At 48.3% G+C, this 13,008-nt stretch overlaps 1 protein-coding gene across 16 annotated transcripts in view; it reads right to left on the bottom strand.

The window, feature by feature from the left end:
• Positions 1 to 13,008, bottom strand: part of Rimbp2 (RIMS binding protein 2) — a 198,722-nt gene that overhangs the window by 85,062 nt on the left and 100,652 nt on the right. For all 16 annotated transcript variants that reach the window (NM_001100488.4, XM_087577809.1, XM_087577811.1 and 13 more), the window contains 1 exon segment: positions 2,927 to 3,014. The gene's annotated coding sequence lies outside the window, so the exon portion shown is untranslated.

Raw genomic sequence — 13,008 nt, 5'->3', positions numbered from 1 at the left:
CCCCCCATGACTGTCACTCATGTCCAGAACTCTGTCCCCTTAAACAACGACTCCCAACCTCCACTCCCTTGGCCTCAGACACCCGCCACTCCATTTCCTGTCTCAAATTTGATTACTCCAGTGGCCTTGTTTAAGTACAACCAAAGCTGGGCCTCTGATCGCAGCTATTCAAGAAACTTAGTAAGGGGGATTGATGGCTCAAAGCCTGCCTGGAGAGAGAATGAGGACGAGGCCACCGTGGGCGACTCGAGAACACCAGTCTCAAGATGAACAGTAAAAAGAGGGCTGGGGGTGTGGCTCAGTGGTAGGCGCTTACCCAACATTCACAAGACCTTTGTTTCCACCCCCAGTCGGCAAACAAACAAACAAACAAACAAACAAACAAAAGGCTTGATTGTTCAGTGTCCATTCTAAGGTGGCAGGCTTGCCCTGATGTCCCTAAGGTCCTCTCGTGCTGTTGCTCAAGTTGGAATGGCCTCTCCTTGTGGACAAACAGAAAACAGAACCTCAGTCAGGCTGGTATGGGAGTGGGAAAGGTCTGGGCACACCCCTGCCAGTGTGCCATTACCATCTGTACCCTGTGAGTCACCAGGCTCCTCTGACACCCTCGCAGAGCAGAGGGGGAGGGGAGGGTATGCTCACTTCAGTACCTCAAAGCCTGTTTCAAAGGGTATGCCGAGAAGGCCACAGGAGCAGACATTTCTGGATAAACAAGCTGGGTTGCCTGTGAGTCCCGGGTAGATCTATTCATCATCGGGAGGTCTGTGGGTCCATCTTTGGACCACTGGAAATGTAGCCTCTGGGTACACAAACACAGGTCTGCGGCCCTGATTTTGATTGGTTTGGCACACGCCCTGTGGTAATGTTAACTGTCAACCTGACAGAAACCAGAATCACCTGAGAGACGGACCTCTGCCTCCCACCTTAGTCGTTTTTGACAGAGTATTTTACCACAGCAGCCATTAAAAGAGCACAGACACCCCCCAAGTGAGATTGCTGGATCTGATACAGTCCTAGCTAAATTCTGGAGGGACCCCCCCAAGCCTGCTCCCCACTGGCTACCAGTTGCCACCAGCAATGTACAAGGATGCCTTCTCTTAGTAACACTACAATTTCTTGAGCGGGGAGAACCTCACACACACGTTTTAAAGGTTTTATTTTTAATTGTGTGCTTGTGTACATGTGAGTGCATTGTCCATCAAGACCAGAAGGGGGCGACAGATCCCCCCTGGAACTGGAGTTAGAGACTGTGAGACAGACATCAGTGCTGGGAACCCAGTCAGGTCCTTTCTCCACTCACACTATTAAATCGCTGAGCCATCTCGCTGGTCCCAAACTTTTTTTGTGCGGTCCTGAGGGCCTTTAACATATAAGACAAATGCTCTACCACAGACCTATAGCCTTAATCCAAAAACCACATTTTAAAAAAGATTCTAAATGGAAAGGTCAGGAACACGGGTGCCCAACAGTTAAGAGCTTGGTTATTCTGTGTAATGCAGTCAGGCAGAGTTTTGAAATCAGCAGCTCAAAACCACCAGTTGGGACTAGGGGTGTGGCTCCTGGGGGTGTGGCTCTTGGGGGTGTGGCTCCTGGGGGTGTGGCTCTTGGGGTGTGGTTCCTGGGAGTGTGGCTCTTGGGTGTGGCTCTTGGGGTGTGGTTCCTGGGGGTGTGGCTCTTGGGGGTGTGGCTCCATGGCAGAGCCCTTGTCTAGCAGGACCTAGGCGCTTCGTTCCCCCAAACTGAAAGTAAAAACAAAGTAAAGAAAAAAAAAAAAACAAAAAAAACCAAAAAACAAAAAAAAAAAAAAAAAACCAAGGGGTTGGGGATTTAGCTCAGTGGTAGAGCGCTTGCCTAGCAAGCACAAGGCCCTGGGTTCGGTCCCCAGCTCTGAAAAAAAAAAAAAAAAAAAAAAAAAAAAACAAAGTAAAGGCTGCCCTGTGCAGGCCTGTCATTCTGGATCTCAGGAGGTTAAAGCCGGGACATATAGTGAGTTCTAGAACCATCTAATATACATGGCAAAGCACTGACTCTGAAAAACCAAAACCCCAAAGCACTAATCCACGACTTAGCTAATACTGCCGAAATTTTTGCACTCCACACGCTGGAGCCTTAAGCAATGGAGGTGACAACAAAGACTGGACCAGAGGAGTCAGACAGGCAGAGCAGAGAGGCTATGTCAAACGGAGAAAGGACTGACAGACTGAAGGACATAAAACCCAGGTGAGACAAGGTCCCAGAGGAGAGGCAAGGCAGCTTTCAGGCTGGTAGCGACAGGCAGCCTCAGGGGAACTTTGCAGCATCAGTGGCTGGGGCTTTGAGAAAAGGAGAAAGTAGGGCCCTCTTAGCCCAGAAACCATTTGGAGCTGAGACCAGATTGAAGTTCCAAGTTGCGGGAAAAGTTGGGGTGTCTAAAGCTTAGTGAATGAGGCAGAGCGGTAGACACCAAGGTCACGCAAGGTCACCAGAGCTCTGTGTATTTATGGGCATCACAGACGGGAGCTCACTGAAGAAGCCAAGATCACTCCATCTGCTCAGGGGATCGTGGCAGGATGACAATCGGGGAGGGAGCGGGGCTAATTAAGAAACCGTTTTGCATCTCAGTAAGCAAAACCAGTAGGCTGGCATGAATTCCAGCAGCTATGGGGGCCAGGTGGAGTGCTGGGGCCTGGCTAGCATCCCACTATAGGTGAGGAGTAGACAGAATTGAGGAAAGACCATTGCTACTCTGGTGTGGACAGATGTCTGGTAGGTGTTTGTGTAGAGGCTCATGTTTGAGAGACTCTGTGGGGTGCTTTGGCAGACTGAGGTCCCAGGCCTATTCATCTGGGTAGAGTTTGTCCATCCCACAAGCCCTTCCTTCCTTCCCTGTGGCTCCTCTGAGGCCCTTGGGAGGGATGCCAAGTGGGGTTAGCAGTGGTGTTATTACCTGGTCATGCTGCCGGGCCCTCAAGGGAAGGCCTTTCCAGGGGCCTCAGGCGATGCTCCCTCTGCACAGAAGCCTTTAGTTCATCTTCCTGGAAAACAAGGAAAGGGTGTGGTGAGACAAGGAGGAGCCTGGGGGATGTAGTTCTGGTTTAGAGACTAGCACTAGGCCTGGAGCTAACTTGAGACCCTCAGCCAGGCGGGTCCCTGTCTTTCTTCTACCTAAGCCATGCATATCCTAACTGCGGAAAGGGACTGGGACCATGTACCATGACATCACGTGACCATAGAGCTGCTTTGGGTGCGGAGGGAGCAAGGCTCCGACATCCAGTCTTCTAGCAGCCATAGAAAGGCCCAACTGTTTCTCTGATTAAATTCCATCTTGCTGGGTCCAGTGGCTGTAACTGTCTGATTCAAGGCTGGAGATGCCACTCCAAGGCAGCGCCAGGCAAAGAGAAAGGCATGCTACCTCCTCTTCCTCCTACTGCAGTGCCCTCAAATCAGCCCAGTCACAAACTGGTACTTAGAGGGCCGCTTTCGAACCTAGGCTCCATGGCAGGGGTCAGCCACAGAAAGAGGTGATGAACACAGACCAACCAAGCGAAGGCTGAATCCTGGGAAGCGATATCAGTGACAGATGGGAACAAATGAGGGAGAAAGCCAGGTTAAGCCTGAGCAGGCTCTGTGGCTGAATAGTACAAGGTGAATGTTTCACTATGGAAACACATTGCTTGCCCTCGAAGAAGACCAGAGCAGGCACTAGAAGAGGCACTGTGTCTCCAATGCTTCTGCTTAAGCCATATGGGTTCTGATGTTTCCTGCGACAGCATAGCACACACACACACGGTCCTGACGTACATCCATTGTAGCACCCGGAGAAAGCTCTGCAAGTCCTCACCTTTATCCTACTAAACTCACGGACAGCAAGACGTACCCTAAAGGCCATCATGGGTGACCCTAGAGAGAACTCGAGGAAGTCACCACTCTAATGAAACTGAGCCAAGACCACTGTGTATATGGGGTGTGTGCTCGGGACCGGAAGGCCTCTGGAGTGTGTAGGTTTGCAGCCATAACGTGCCGAGCCCATCTCTATCGAGCAGTGTGGGGTGTTGGCTGAGCTGAGGGTCCACAGAGAGAAGTGGTAGGGAGGCCTATGGGTTTGATACCTGAGGCAGGGTTTCCTCAGAGGGAGTCAGTTCTGGACACCACTGTCACACATGTGCATGTGGCTCTGCAGCATGTCAGAATAGACACCCTGTGGAGGTGGGTGCCACCGGCTGTTGACCACAGCTGAGGGCTCAGTAATTAAGCTCAGCTACATACGCCCACAGCCCGGAGTTGGAGAGACTGTGACTCACTCTCTGTCACGACTGTGCTGAGGAGTGATTCGGGGAACAAGGTTCCTCCCTCCCCCCCTAACCCCAGTCTCTTCTGACCTGGAATAGCATTGCAAAAAATCAGGCAATCTGACTCGCACAGATTTCATTGCTGCCTCGGATAGTTCATTCTGTGCGTGTGTGTTTTCACATATGGGCGCATACAGGTAGAAGCAGGTGGATGACTTTAATTGTCACACATCAACAATCATCAGCTTGTTTTCTGAGGTATCATCTCTCCCCTGGACTGGAGACTGTTAATGGCCTGGGCTAGCCAGCAGGTCTAAAGAATCCTCCCCTCCCATCTCTACCACTTCGGAGCACGTATCTGGCATTTTTTTTAAAGATTTATTCATTTATTATATATAAGTACACTGTAGCTGTCTTCAGATACACCAGAAAAGGGCATCGGATCTCTTTACAGATGGTTGTGAGCCACCATGTGGTTGCTGGGAATTGAACTCATGACCTCTGGAAGAGCAGTCGGTGCTCTTAACCGCTGAGCCATCTCTCCAGCCCGTTCTGGCATTTTTTAAAGAGCAGGTTCTAGGGATCGAACCCAGGGTCTTCGCACTTGTTCAGCAGGTACTGTACTCACTGAGCCATTCCCTAGCCCTCAGAGGATTAACTCTCAAATGATGCCTGTAGTTAGAGTCTTTGACCTTTTAAGTTCAAAGGCCAGCAGAGGAACAGAGTTCAGGATGAGCAGGCTGAGAATGTATAAGGGATAGCACCTCCCACAAGAGACATGGATGGAAGCCCCAGGGTCTGCACTGTAGATGGAAAAGCACCAACTACACACACCCTGCAGACAGACACACGGCTGTGAGGGGCAGCTCAGGTAAGTGACAAGAAGGGTCCCAGGATTAGACTTCACACCTCTGGGAATCCAATCCTAAAACCTCCAAGCCAAAGCAGAGAGTAAGGCTCTATCAAACCTTCAGTAATCATTGGTATACAAAGGAGGAAAAGCCTGGTGTGCCTTTTTTTTTTTTCTGATGTGTTAAGCAAAATTATGGGGGGAAAAAATTCCAACTAGTCTGAGGGAGTGAGCCAAGGACTGCTTGATCACTTGAATCTCAGCTGCCCTCGAGGGACGTGCAAGACAGTTGGGCCACCCGCAAGAACATTCTAGACTGGTGGTGGATGGGGTGTGCCCACTTCAGTTGGCTGCAGCCCAGCCCAAGGGTAGGAGTCGCTCGGGGAGAAGGGTGGCCAATGTCGCCAGGGATGCTGTGCCTTCGGCAGCTGTAACCACAGTTTCCTCTCTTGATTACTCGCCTTTTGATACATGGTCTAGTGACTCAAATAAAAACATGCAGAGCATACTCGTTCCCAGAATAGACATGTCTACAGGTTGGACTTGGCTTGAAAGTGGGGCGCTTTATTAGAGACATCGGACAGAGATAGAACCCAAATACTGATGAGTCAGGGGGAGCACAGACAGCTGCTGGGCAGAAGCTGCCCTTGTGCAGGGAGAAAGACAATGCAGGGTTCTGGGGTGCCTGCATCTGAGCCTGATGTGGCCGTGGGCACTTCCTGTGGGGTGAATTCTATTCTCTCCAAATTTAAACCCTGGATCCTCAATGTGGCAATATGTGTAGACAGGGCTCTTGGGAGATCAGTAAGGTTTCCTTATAACAATGCAATCAATTCTAATAATGCAAATCAATATCTCCCCCCCCCTCTCTCTCTCTCCCTCTCTCTTTCTCCCCTCTTCTCTCCTCTCCTCTCCTCTTCTCTTCTTTCTTCAATTTGTCCCCCATACACATTGCCATGTAAAGACACTTCCACCAGCAAGCATGAAGGGAACTTTAATAATATAGAACCAACCAGATCCTTGACCTTGGGCTTCGGCCATTGATGGTTCATTTATATAATGCAGCCAGTCTACAGTTCCCAGACTGACCTATCCTCTTGCCACAGCACAGAGAGCTAAGCAGAGTTTTCCTAGTTTCCAAAGAGCATGAGCATGCCAAGAACTTGTCAAGGGGGGGAAAAACAGGCTTAAATTATCTCCCATCCTGAAGGAATGCTCAGTGTATCAATACACGGTTCAGTGATGATGTGAATGATAGGGAAACTGAGGCAAGACAGGGAAAGCAAGTTCTCTGGAGAACTTGTCAGTTCTGCTTCCTCTAGACTCTGGCCCCAGTGGGCTTCTGACTGATGTGGATTGCTCTGATGTTGTTTGTATTTTGATGCTAATTCTGCTTCCCCAAGAGGGGCTGCCCGGGATGAGGAGTGAATCATTTACTCTGGTGATTTTGTGGAAACCTTCTCCCCATTTTAACTTGTAAAATAAAGGCTAGAGCTGGTGACTGGGCAGTCGAAGGGAAGGTGGAGCTGAAAAAAGTTTGAGAGAGAAGGGGATGGTGGAGGAAGAGCAAAGGAAGGAAGACAGAACTGAAGCACACGGTCTGGAGAAACCGCAAGTTATAAGGGATCTCATAGCTGGGGAATAGAGCAGTGTAATGGTAGATCTGCCCAATCAAGGCACACAGGTTGCATCCATATTGCTTGAGTTGTGTTTTCATTGCACGGGCTTATTTGTGTTGTAGATTTTACCACAACAACTGACACACGTGGGTTTTAGACATAGCCCCTGTCCCAGCCTCATGGGGAAGAGATAGGACAGGTAAAACCAATAGATGTCGAAATGGAGCTGGTCGTGGGAGACCACAGGGTAGGAGTGGACTCTGGTCTTCCTCAGATACATGTGGAATGAGAGACAAGTGAGAGAGGCCCTCAGAGTAAGGGCAAGGAATAGGAACTCATGAAAGGTCTCATGGTGTGTGGGGCAAGTGGACCGTGCCACCAGACAGAACTGGTAAGGCTGAGCAGGCTCAGACCAGGGGGAATCTCAGAATTGAGAATGGCAGGAATAGAGAATGGCAGGATCTGAAACACGTAACCACGACACCCCTTTGAAAGGACCATGGCAATCAGTCATGGTAGCATAAAAACCTGGAGTTCTCCATGCTAATGAGGTATCTAGATAGGCCAACGAGCTTCCCTTCCTGGGCATTCCTTCCTGAAAAAGGTATTTGATCCCTGGTTCACCCTGAATAAGGTGTACACATTCACATTCGCCATCAAATAAAAGTTTGGACAAGCAAGGACTGTCTCCTTCATACATGCATAACAATAACGATTAAAGAAGTTGTGGGAAATGTGATATAAATACAGTATGATATACAAAATTCTCAGCACCTCTTTGGAGGAATGCTGGCTCTGTCCAGGGTCCTGACCATCTCCTGCTGCATCTGCCTAGAGGAGCTGACGCTGAGACAGGCAGCTAATTTGCTGCCTGCTGGATAATCTAAATAGTCACAACCCAGACAGCCTGGACTGGAGGTCTAGTTCCAACCAGTCCAAGTGTGATCAGGAGGAAATCATTTAACCCTTCTATCCTTGGCGATTCTCATCAGATCAATTAAATAGGAAATACCATTAATCGAATGAGGGGGCTGCTGCTCGAACAACAGTCTGCCCTCCTAAAGCGATGGGAGGGAAGGCAGTTCTAAGCCTCAATATCCTTCTGCTCCAAGAAAATCCTCAAAAAGCATTCTGCTGGATGAAGGAAGCTGGGCCCAAAATGTCATGCATTGTTTAATTCCATTCATATTAAAAAATTCACAACGGGGTAATGCCGTAGATGGAATGCATGACATTGTGATTGCTCATCAATGACTGGGAAAGCTGGCCGTGGAACCTTCTGAAATTTGTGATGCTTAGCTCCTGCCTAAGAGAACTTCTGGGTAATTTTGCTCCTTGCAGCGTCAGCATGACCTGTGGCTTTGGGAAATATATCCCTGCAGGAAATGTGACTTCATTGATTGTCATCCAAAACTGCACACAAGAACACATAAACTGGTCCTAATGCCTAAAAAGGACTGAAGGGTACCTGTGATAAAATAGTCATGCAACAGAACAGTAAACTGAGAGGAGAAAATTAGACAGCTGGAATCCCACACCTAGGACATTGGTCTGCTGCTGCGTGGTACAGCTAAGCTTGGAGTTCACCAGCCACTAGTATGGGAAGTACGGTACATCAATTACTCTGTTACTGTAAAAGATGAGCCTCTGCGGGTCTCTCCACACATAACAAGGCCCGGAAAACATTAAGTGAATTCTGAAAAGGCTCTTCTTGCAGAGAGAATTTATCAATGGTTTAGAAACAGTGGCACTCTCCATTAGGGCTCTACCAGCCTGTCCACCTCTCCTTCCAGCCCTGGGCCTCCAGCATTGCCTTGCTAATTCCCCAAGACGATGGCTTCAGGAAAGCCAGCAGATGAGGATGCTAGTACAACAAATGGTCCCTGAGCAGGTATTATGGTATAAGATATACATATGGAGGAGCCAACCTCGTTGCCAGAGGAAAACTTCATCAGCACTCAGAAAGACCCGTTCCCTTCCCAAAGACTAACCACTAAGAATGATGGATGACTGACTTTCCTTATGCTAATCTAACCATAGATAGATAGATAGATAGATAGATAGATAGATAGATAGATAGATAGATAGATAGATAGATAGATGGTAGACAGATAGATGATAGATGATAGATAAATAGATAATTAGATAGATAGATAGATAGATAGATAGATAGATAGATAGATAGATATGATAGATGGATAGGAAGATAGGTAGAATAAATAAATGCTTAAAATGTTATAGACATTTGTCTATAGACATGTCTACAACACATTGTCTACCCCTGTAAAACCAGCACTTGAGGAGGCTGAGGCAGGACAGGTGCCATGAATTTGAGGCTAGCCTGGGGTATATAATGAATACCAGGTCTGTTAGGGCTACATAATAAGACCTTGATTTTTAAAAAATGAAGTTTTTAATTTTTAATTAAAATTTTAAATTTTTTAAAAAAATGTTAGTAAGAACATTCTTGAATGTGTGTACAGCTCGTGGACATCTGTATACATTTCTAGTGAACGTCTTCTGAGGCTGGAGACTGTAAAATAATCCTACATTTAGCTTTAGTATAAACTAGCTGTAGGCTTGAAGGGGTGGGTTATGAGGCCCTATGGCCTATATCCCACCAACCATAGCATTATTCCCCCATGGAAACCATCTGATGAGGCTCCCTGGAGGCCTTGGATGAGGTACTACAAAGAGACCACCCAAGGTACAGGCCATGCTTACAGATACCCAGAAAGCTTCTTCTTTCTTCCACAGCCTTCCCAGACCAGACATCTCCAAGAGCCCACATGATCCCTAAGCAAAACAGCCTGGACCTTAAGATCCTGATGACCAGTGGCCAGCAAAGATTCAATAAGGACCAGGGAGATCTCTAGCCCTCTCACATCACACACACACACACACACACACACACACACACACACACACACACACACCTCATTTCTACCTATGCTATACCATCAAGTTATTTAATGTCCCTAATCCCTCCTGCTCTCTCCAGCAGAAGTGATCGTCATGACCCCCACCTTGGCAAGTCCATTGGGCGATTGCTACAGCCACCATATTTTAAGTGACAGATTGTGGTACAGTCCAATAGAAAATCAGCTCCCGCCTCCATCTCCGTGATGCAGCCTCCTCCACCCAAGGTCATCCACACGGCATCTGTCAGATCACAAAGGAACAGCCTTTCCTACTAAGTCCACAAGCTCCAGTACTCAGAGCAAGACCTCCCAGTGCCTGGGATGAGAGGAGGTGACCCCACCCATCTGAACTAGACAAGATACAGAGGAGACATCAGCTTAGAAACAAGCCCGGGTCAGTTCTGAAGCTGCCCCCTTTTGAGCAGGACTCAGGTGGAAAAAAGAAAAAAAAAAAAGACAACGTTAAGCACAATGTTAAGCTCTGACTGACTGGGCGCACTGGCAACAAACACGCAGTTCTTGCTTCCTGCGGGGTCACTGGGCTGGCTCTGAAAGCTGACAGAAGTGTGTCCATAGAGCCTTAGGGAGAAGCAGCTCCCCAAAGTGTGCCCCGCAGCCTAGGGAGTAAAGACATCCCGCATGGTGACAGATGATTGCATTTGGCCTACATGCTTTATGTGTTTTTAAGGGTTAGATATCATGACCAATACTGAAAGGTAAGAAATTTTAATAGGAAAATAAGGGTTGATAGTTTCTCCCCCCCTCACAACTCCCAAAAAGGCTGAAAAAGCTGAAAAATGCCAAACCTGCATTTCTAGACAGTCACAGTCAGCTGTCAATGGTCACACATTTGTCACCGGACTTGTCTAATTGTAGACTTCTTCCAGAGGCTAGCTCAGAGAGGTTAGGAGACCTAAGGAGATCACACAGCAAATCTACTGCGGAGCCCAACTCACTCTTTATAGCGTCTGTCTCATTCTGCTTTGTTGCTATAACAGAAACATCGGGTGCTTGGTACTTTATAAAGATAAAAAGGTTTTCCAGGATATAGGCTGACCATTTCAGAACAGGCAGGACCCACCACATCCAGGTTCTCCTCGATTCCCAAGGTTGTGCCATCAGAGACTATGTTCAGGTGACAGGGAGGCTCTGCAGACACCCTCAAGTGGTGCCCACCATCTGATCTGGGACTATGCCCTTTTTTAGAGGCCTGCTCCCCTCACTTCCCATCCTCTGCCTGTCAGCCTGACCACCGCTGCTTTCAGTTTTCAAGCCCAAGATGCCAACTTCCTCCTTCTGTTTTACCGTAGCTCTACCCATCAGCTGATCTAAAAATGAGCTCTCAGCACCCACCAGACTTTCAAAAGCCCATCTGGTCTGTGGCTTATTCGCAGGGGAAGTCGCAATGGTTTCCTTTGAAGCTGCCACAGTTCGTGAGGCTAACGCAGAAGTGGGGTGGAGGACTCAGACTGTATCTTATCTTTGAGGACTACACTGCCTCACACCGGCTTTTGGGCGGTCGCATACATTGGCAGTCTGACAAATGATTAGATGCTTACTGTTAGGGTTTCATGGCACGGCAGCCCCCTTGGAGGGTTCCTAACACAAGACGCTTCGAAAACTGAGAATCCCCCTCTAGGGAAAGAAGTGTCCAGATGTCCTGACTGTGTGACTATGACCAGATGACCTGCTCAGAAGCCCCAAATGCTGTCAGTATCAGCAAACCCCCCAAGACAAACCCTGATCTAGTTGGGGAGATACACAAAGGACCACGGCATGCCAGATGGATTCGGTTCTAGGAAAAGACAAATCAAAATTAAGTAAAGAAAAAGAGAGGAGCAGGGCTGTCCAGGGACTTGAAGCAAGCCCGGAAAGGGGAGAGTTCATGGCTATCTCAAGAGCAGAGACAGCCCCAAGGAGATGAAAACGGGGGTTCTGGGAGAATCAGAAGCAGGTAGGGCTTTGATGTATGACCAAGAAGACGAGGTAGGGGGCAGCCAGATGCCATTAGCCACAGCTAAGACCCGGCATACAGCACTAGGCAAAATGTATGGCCTCATGGAGAGCCAGAGCACTATCTAGCTAGAGACGGTGCCATATGTGAGCTGCACCTTTGGACTGGCAGTCGCTCTGTGGACCCAGTGGGAATCTCTCTCTCTGATACTGTAGCTTCTCTAGGACTCCGAACTCTGAATTTTCCCCTTTCTCTGAGGAACTGAGCCCCGGGGACAACAGGACATGAGACATCACCTCAAGTCTACAAAGCTCTGCTCAGCTTCACGACGACGACACCATCTTAAATCTCGTCTCAGAAGTGAGTCTCAATCACTGTGGATCTGCTAAATCCCCTAACTTTAGGAACGCCTAATCTCTTCAGAAAACAAGGTAGCAAATGGATGGGAGGAAAAAGATTGATGGGCAAAAAGAGCCCCAAACCCCACAGTTACAATTAATCACTAAAGGAATGAGCCTTTCTTTATCAAAAACAACCATCCCCTCGTTGCGACACTGGTGTTGTCAGATCCATGGCAGGGCAGAGAAATGCCGGATGCTATAGTCCAGAACTCTCGTGCATTCAGCACCACCCTGGTGGATGACAAAGGTGGTGACTGAAGTCTGGCTGGCTCAGGGCTGTCCCCCCAGATTCATTCATCAGGGTCCTGTGGCAGACAGGAATCAACAGAGGCCCAGTTGGCCTGCCTTTGCTCTTCATCAACCCAAGTTAATGCTGTGTGGATCTGGGAAGACGCTTGGGACCCTGCTGTGGGCCTGTCCTGTGAGGTGATGCCTGACCAGTGGGTATAGAGGATGCAGAAAGCGTAGGTGGGGTTCATGGTGAGATTTGATACATAGAGAAAGGAGTGATGATACCTGCGGGGAGACAGGCAGAATTGCAGGGATTCATATTCAAGGGAAATAAACCAGATTTGGAATGATGAAGGGTGTGTGTGTGTGTGTGTGTAAAATAAAAGAAAGGGGAGCCTGAGAAGAAAGAAAAGATCTTAAGGGCCGTCTTTTTGAGGGGCACAGGGATTGTTTTTTGTTTGTTTGTTTGTTTGTTTGTTTGTTTTGGTTGGTTGTTTTTTTTGTTTTATTTTGTTTTGTTGTGCTTTTTGAGACAGGGTTTCTCTGCGTAGCCCCAACTGTCCTAAAACTCACTTGGTAGACCAGGCTGGCCTCAAACTCAGAGATCTGCCTGCCTCTGCCTCTCGAGTATTGGGATTTAAGGGCATGTGCCACCACCACTACTCAGGAAAGGTAAAAGAGACAGCTCAGTGGTTACTGCTCTTCCAGAGACAAGGGTTCGATTCCCAGCATCTACATAGGGCAGATCACAGCTGCCTTCAACT

This window comes from Rattus norvegicus, chromosome 12 (genome assembly GCF_021556685.1).
Source record: "Rattus norvegicus strain SHRSP/BbbUtx chromosome 12, alternate assembly SHRSP_T2T, whole genome shotgun sequence".
Lineage (NCBI taxonomy): Eukaryota > Metazoa > Chordata > Mammalia > Rodentia > Muridae > Rattus > Rattus norvegicus.
The sequence above is the reverse complement of the archived record's forward strand: the minus strand, read 5'-3'. Positions and strand labels throughout refer to the sequence as shown.